Below are 8,150 nucleotides of genomic sequence, written 5' to 3'. Positions count from 1 at the left end.
TGTGAATGTATATCTATCGTATGAACTAGGATAAACCCAATCGGCGAAGATCCTCACTATTATTTATCATTCATTCCTGATGATAACGAGATCGTCACAGGTGACAAATCATAAATCCAAGCAATTAAAAAAAAAACAGGCGACTGCTCCGCTTATCCAACTAAGAACGGAGAAATTCTAAAAAAAAACTTTTGAGTTCACCGATGTACTCAAAATTGGACGCTTGGAAACTCTGCCGGGATACAAATAGTTGTTGTACTTATTCCGAATTGCATTTATTTTGTACCCATTTTCAGTACAATTTTATTTGGATAATTTTCCCATTCACCTCGAATTCGCTATAAAAGCTCATCCAAAGTTGGTTTACCACAAATTTTCATTCCGAATGTGCTGGTCACTGCATTATTTGAAAACCTTGTTCGCTGATATTTCCACTCACAATTTTGGTCGTATGTTTTGAATCACAATCCTTCTCAATTCCTTATGGGGAAGAAGTAATGTTTCATAGTGTTTTTAATAAATGTTGAGCATTTAGTTGATTTTTCTTTCATAAAGAATTCACATCGTGATTTAAATAGACCATAGACATTTCTTTATAAAATAAATATTTGAAATGTCAAAATTTCCTTTTCGAGCAGAAAGAGAGAGCAGAAAAATAGTGGTTTCTAGTCATTTATATATGAACTATAATACAGCTATTGTTTCGTTCATTCATATTACGGATAATATATCGCCATACACGAATTTATAGTGGCATACTATCCAAATCCAGCATGTATGTATGCTTAACAGTTTCGATAATAAAAATTAGTGATATAATAAAACCCTTGCTGTCCTTCAACTATAACATATTCCTGGAAGATATATTTTGTAGAAAAATTAAATAACCACAAAAATCCACATATCGTCAACAACATAGCTTAATTAAATCCAGATCCAACCACAACAATTTCTCATAATTTAATTTAAATATATATTTGGTTGTCAACCAAAAGAATTCCCTTTAATTTTCGTACTAACTCATTTTCATAGGCAGTATGGTGGTAATTGAACAATTTCATTAAACTTTTTTCCTTCGGCACAGCTGTCTATACATTTTCTAGGAACTGTCATTAACCAAAAAATTGAGTAGATGATGAAAAGTAAAGTAAAAAAACTTCCAACTTTTTCTAAACACAATAAACCAGCTTCTTCATATACCCTTGTATTAAAAAGGGAAGAAACAAAAATAGACTCCCAGTTTACTTATGTCCCAAGAATGATGTATACACGTTTTTCATTGTAAGATATTGTCATGTACCATGTGTGACTGGCTGGTGGGCAAGGCACTCGGGTATAGATAGAGGTAAAGGGAGATTTGTTTGTTTTTTTTTTTTTTTGTTTTTTGTTTGGATCCGAGTGTTTGTAATTTGAGCCACAGCATAATTAAATATTAACAGCACAATTTCTGTGTTTTTGCCATACTTCATATTATGATGCCAAGGTATGAAAACGAGAAGAGAGTAAAAAAAAACACACACACAAACGCAGAAATGCCCTGGAAATGAAATTAAAAAAGACCTACCCAAACATAAATGTACACACACACTCACACATATGGTAGCTAAGGGGCGAAATGTATTTGTATAAAACTAACATGAAACTCTCACGCGTACATGCACCAGCCTCCCTCCCTGCCACCCTTCCCACATACGACACACACTTGACACCTGTAATATTCTCTGATATCCAAAAAATATTTCTATACATATACTCTCCAACACACACGCACAAACACATGGACATTTGTGACATTTTGGAAAATTACAAAATGCCACAAAAGCCTCAAAGGATTTCCTTTTGGACAAAAAAAGGTACACCAATTTAAGTGTCTCTCAGTGGCAAACACTTTTTTATTTATTGTAATGAACCAACAAGGTTGTCTGTTCTACATCCGTATGTACATACACATTTCGTTGAAATTAAAACATTATTTTCGCAGCAAAAAAACTACTCAATTTTCCTTTGTAATGATTTGGGAATATTATCTGTTGTAAAGTGGAAGCGAAGCGGAAAATAAGTTGCAATATTTGATGACGGTACCCCCTGAATCGAGAAAGGTTTATTTTTTGTTGTGGTTTTAAAGTACACAAACCATAGGAAGGGGTAAACTGTGATGTCTTCATTTAGAAAATGAGAACGGATTAAAGCAATACATCAAATTATTTATACAGGGAAAATTAAAACAGGAAAGTAGTAAAGTCGGGTCGATTTGTAGCACACTTGATACACGCTATTCGATATACCGCACTGTTCAAAATTTAATCTCAATATGAAACCTATGTCTGCATCTTCACCAATTAAAAAAAACGCAATAACGTCATTCTAGTCCCAATTTGATACGTTGTGAAAATTTTCGCGTCAACCGGACAAACGTTCGGAGTTTGGTGCACCATTTTACATAATATGGGAACCGATTTTCAAGAAACTTAACACACATCATTCCAGACTTAATTCAGTTCGATATGTCAAATTTCGTTCAAATCGAAGAATATGTAGGGACTTTGGTATACCATTTACATTTTATCGGACGAGAATTTTCCCAATTTCGTCCTTGGATGATATACAAAATTTCATCCAATTCGGATCATAAACGCATCCTGTACTTTGTACATGGACAGACGTACTGATATGATTCCATGCATATTCTCAAAAGGAACCATGTGTCTATATCGATTCCTTTTGTCTCTTACAAACATATGCACAAAGACATAATAACCTGTACCACAGTGTGATGTGTGATGAACTATATGACTTTATTGAACATGCTTTGAAATGTCCGATCTGGGCCCCATTGTTGTATGATTTGTTGCCATTTTAAAGGTAACTTCATACTACCTCTCTCATACAAGTCCAGCTCTCTATTTGCAAACAACTCTAGTAGTCGATTTTCACAATCCTCCCCTCAATTTTTTATCATTAAAGAAATTGGTGCCAAGTCCGGATTGTAGGGCGGATGCATTAAAACTTCCTAACCAAGCTCCCGAAGTTTCAGGCGAGTCCCTGTAGATGTGTGTGGCCTAGCGTTGCCCTTGTGGAACACGACACCTTTCTTGTTGGCCAATTCTGACCGTATCTGGTCAATTGCTATCTTCAAACTCTCCAGTTGTTGATAGTAGAGATATTTTTGTTGCAAACAACTCTAGTAGTCGATTTTCACAATCCTCCCTAGATATAAATTTTTTATCATTAAAGAAATTTTGCAATGCAAGAAAAATATGATAATCGATTGGTGCATTAAAACTTCCCAACCAAGCTCCCGAAAATTCTGGCGAGTCCCTGTAGATGTGTGTGGTCTAGTGTTGCCCTAGTGGAACACGACACCTTTTCTGTTGGTCAATTCTGACCGTTTCTGGTCAATTGCTATCTTCAAACTGTCCAGTTGTTGATAGTAGAAATAAGAACTTAGTGTTTGGCCATATGGAAGCAACTCATAAAAAATAATCCACTTCCAGTACCACAAAATGCATAGCAAACCCTTCCTGACCGCAAGCCCTGATTTGGCCACCGTTTGAGGTGCTTCACCGTTCTTTGACCACGATCGTTTTCGCACATGGTTATCGTATATGATCCATTTCTCATCTCCAGTTACCATCCGTTTAAGAAATGGGTCTATCTCATTGCGTTTAGCTAAGGCTTCACAGATGGAAATTCGATCCATCCTATTTTTTCTGTGTATTGGTGTGGCAACCAAACTTCGACCTTCTTTTTGAATCCAGCTCTGTGTAAATTGTAGAAAACAGTTTTATGGTCGATTTTTAGCTCCTGGGCGAAGTTACGATTGCTAACATGCCGGTCAACTTCGACCGTTTCTCCGATGTTATCGAATTTTTCCATATGCCATATGCATATGCGTGGGAAATGCCTCGCGTCTAAATTGGTAAATCAATGGACATCCAATAAAAATTGTGTGTGCTTAATTGGCCTGCTCAATCATCTGACCTAAATTACATAGTAACACTTTTGGGAAGTCGTATAACGAAAAATTGAAAATTGGATGACTTGGTGGTAAATGTTTTGAGCACCAGTGTATATTGAATATGTCTCATAACATATAGAGAACCAGTTAGCGGTGCAGTATAGTCGAAGGGGGCCGACCATACAATACCCTACACAACTACCACGGAATTCAAATTTTCTGCGGATGTATATTCCGAGCCTGGGCAATATTTCGTGATATTTGCACACTCTTGCCCGATTAGAGGTAAGCAGCACCTCTTCCTCACACTGACATATTTTCCGAATATTTTCAGCTATTGTCCAGACTCCCTTCACCATGGGTTGTGTTGTGATGTTCGGCTTTCATTTTTATCTGATCATCACCGAAAATTATAGGCCTTGTCCTTGACCATCACTGGAACTTCATTGAACATTTCAAAACGATCAGCGCTATAGTTCCACTCTCTAGAGTGATAATGGGTTACTAAATAATATACGTATACGGAGATACCTGTAAATATTTAGGTGTAACTCCCACATCCGAGCACATACAACAATATAATTGGTATTAATTTAAAGTTCAACTACTCCTCTTGGATATAATATAAACTCCTCAGGTCTATGTCCTTCAGGGGTAAATATATACGCTATAGAATACAAATTTTGTCATTTTTCACACAAAAGTCAGGGTCCATTTGACCCGCTAAATATTGACCGATCTTTATGAAAATAGGCATTCTTTGGCCTGATCCCCTTCTCCATGGAAAATTTCACGATGTTCGGGCCATTATTGCGGCCTCTGGAGCGACCAGAAAAACCGACAAAAATTTAGTATTTGGTCCATTTCATCCCCTAAATATTAACCGATCTTTCCCGAAAACAATAGGGGTCTTCATTGGCCAGAACACATCCTACATGCAAAATTTCGTGATGATTGGTCCATAACTGTGGCCTGTATCGTGTTTACAAATTATAATGGACAGACGGACGGACACACATGTCTAGATCGACTCAGCTAGTCGAGATATGACGATCGGTATACTTAAAGGTGGGTCTAGGACGTATATTTCGCGGCGTTACAAACTTTTGGGGGTGCACAAAGCTTTAATACCCTGACAACATATTTGTGTAGGGTATAATAAAGGATACATTATGTATTTGGATAATATAATTTCATAATATTATTCCCATAAAAACATCCGTCCTATCGATGGGATATTGGCCAATAAAAATCACTAGTATAGATATACGACTGTTGGTTTGCAATGTGATTCATAAGAGCACATCCTGTGTACAACCGTTATGCTGTATGGTATTATATTGTCTTCCCTGTCCGACTGTTGGTCCTTTCCATACTGGTATTTTTCTCAAATATTAATGCAGTTATATATTCCATTCGAACTTATTTAGATGAGGTTGGCAATGAAAAACTGGAAGAAGAACCTCGTTTATATGTGAAACCTCCCATAAAATTGTTGTTAAACGAGACATAATATTTGTTCATAACATTTTTAATGAAACTATTGTTCACGGTTTTAAAATTATTTTAATCCTAAATTCCAACTCCGTGCGGAGATTTTTAAGCATTTATTTATTTAGCTTTGTATACTTCATTAATCGATTGCTTCAATTTATGCCAATTTATTTTACATTATGCCTGGCATTTAATTACAACGCAATGTTGCTGTTGGCAATGATGATGGTATCCGCTAACAAATGGCGTTTTAAAAAAGCGTCAGCAAAAAATTTTCTAACGCTGTTGATTACTGTATTTGAAATATTCGTTTGTGTGTATTTGTGGTTTGGAAATGTCGGAAATACAAATTCCATGTCATTATTTAAAGCAGCAGTGAATGTTAATTTATGTTTTTGTGGTTTACCGTTCATTTCCGTTGAATGTTTTGGCGTGTATAGTGAAAAATGTGCATATTTTTTTTAAAACAGTGTATAGTTCATTATGGTTGTGTTTGTAAAAAAATATTTTTTTCCTATTTAAAAATGTGAAAAATAACAAAACAAAGCTACTTCATCCATATGTAATTTATCCGAAAGGCCTCACTTTAAGGGAAGTGAAAAGGAAGGGCTGTTTTAGTTTAAATACTAAACAACAGACGCATTGGTTAAAAGTGGCTCGTAACGATTGGAAGCACCGAAAATTGGGGTGTAGTGGGGATATACCAAAAATGTGGTCCGATATTGGTACGATTTGCTATCCAAAAATAACAATTATACAATTACATTACATTTAATTAAAATGTTTGTTAGGGTGTTTTTGTAGCCAATGAAAATCTAAAGTATAAAAATACAGGCAATTTGGTTGAAAATTTTTAATTCTGGTCAAGAACATATATCATTTTTGGAAATTCCATCGAATAGATAGATGCGTTACCAGCGAACTGCCACTGGTAATAGAGACGTACGGACACTATCTACAATCTATAATTATAAATAAATTACCTATTGAGATGGATTTTTACGTAAACATGTCACAACAGCTTATCGTCACATTTACATAAAATTGGATGCCTTGGAAAAAGTAGGTGTTGAGCCTGAGGGGAAGACAACAAAACCTTGGAATATTTCCCGTGATACTGTCCAGGTTTTGCAAACCTTCGAACCCATTTCTTGGGAAAATTCATTACCTAAATGGTATGAACGGATGTGAATGGGAAACTTCTGAAGAAATTCACTAAGAACACAAAACTCCTAGAACTATAGAAGACCAATTTCATGTTTTTTCTATCGGTTTCCTTTCTATAAATCAAAAAGGGCTAGGGTGGTTGAAGTATTTGTCCAACTGCCGGACATCTATCCGCACTTTATGGTGAATAGTATTCGCTTGAGCAAAGTTCACTGGTAAATTCTAGAGGACCATAATTTGTTCTCCTCAAGTCTTTGGAAGAAATAAAAAACAATTAAAAAAATATCAGCCCGTGTTGCCGAAAGATATATACCTTTAGCTTATGGTTTGCGGAGGTTTTCGGACTTACACACAGATTTTATTATCAGTTTTAAAGAATATACATATATGATTTTACAAAAGAAGTTTCGGATTTAATGTTGATCAAATCGGCTATTCAATACGCTTCAAATTGAAATTACAAGTTTACACAATTTTGACCATTTGTAAGGTAGGTACCAGAAGGAGTGGACCAATAGGTCCCATTTTAAGACTTGAGCTAGACTTGGTAAAGATAATAGGTTTTGCAAAGATTGGTTCAAATCAGAGATGGTTCATATCGGACATTCCATTCGCCTGATATTGGATTTACAAATATTGACAAATTTTACCATTTGTGGGAGAGATACCAGAAATAGTCGACCAATGGGTCTCATCTTCCGACTTAATCTAGACTTCATAAAAATAATTGGTTGTGCAAAGTTTGGTATAAATCTGATAGTTCGTTGGCATTATATGATAAAATTAATTTTTTACACAAGTTTTAAAGTTTTGTGGGAGAGAGTGGGCGATATTCCCCATCTTTGAAATTAAACTAAGTTTGGAAGAAATATTACGATGTGCAAAGTTTTGATGAAATCGGTTACTCCCTTCGAGTGTCAGACAGACAGACGGTCATTTATAGATTGACTCCAAATTGCCTGACAAGACCGTCTCCAGGAAAAATGGGTCTATGCACATTTTCACCGTATCAAAGTGTTTTATACCCGCATTAGCTATAAGGTTGAGGGTATAAAAAGATTGAACGAAGCAGTCTTGTTCAAGGATATAATAGTCTACTAGAACTGTACTTTAAAACATAATACTTCAACATAACATAAATAATAATTACATAAAATACTTCAACATAATTGTGCCTCTAGAGCGATCAGAAAGCAGACAAATAATGTTCTTGGTTCATTATTAACCGATCAATGAGGGGTTTTCTTTGGCCAGAACCAAACGTACATGCAAAAAAAAAAAAAAAAATAAGGATTGGTCGAAAACTCTGGCATGTACTTTGTTTACAAATTATAAGGGACGGAAGGACACTCATGTCTAGATCGACTCATGGCAGGTCTAGGACCAATATTTCGAGGAGTTCCAAACTCTTGGGGTCACATAAAGCTTTAACACTAGATTGCCGAAAGCGGTCATTTTGACCGTTTTTCAATTTCAAGTAAAAATAAATGTGTATATTATGACACAGCTTTTTAAAATTTGGTGACTTTTT

The sequence above is a fragment of the Musca vetustissima genome, unplaced genomic scaffold (assembly GCF_032173495.1).
Source record: "Musca vetustissima isolate MV318-11 ecotype Yass unplaced genomic scaffold, APGP_CSIRO_Mvet_v1 utg42943, whole genome shotgun sequence".
Lineage (NCBI taxonomy): Eukaryota > Metazoa > Arthropoda > Insecta > Diptera > Muscidae > Musca > Musca vetustissima.
Note: the sequence above shows the minus strand (reverse complement) of the source record.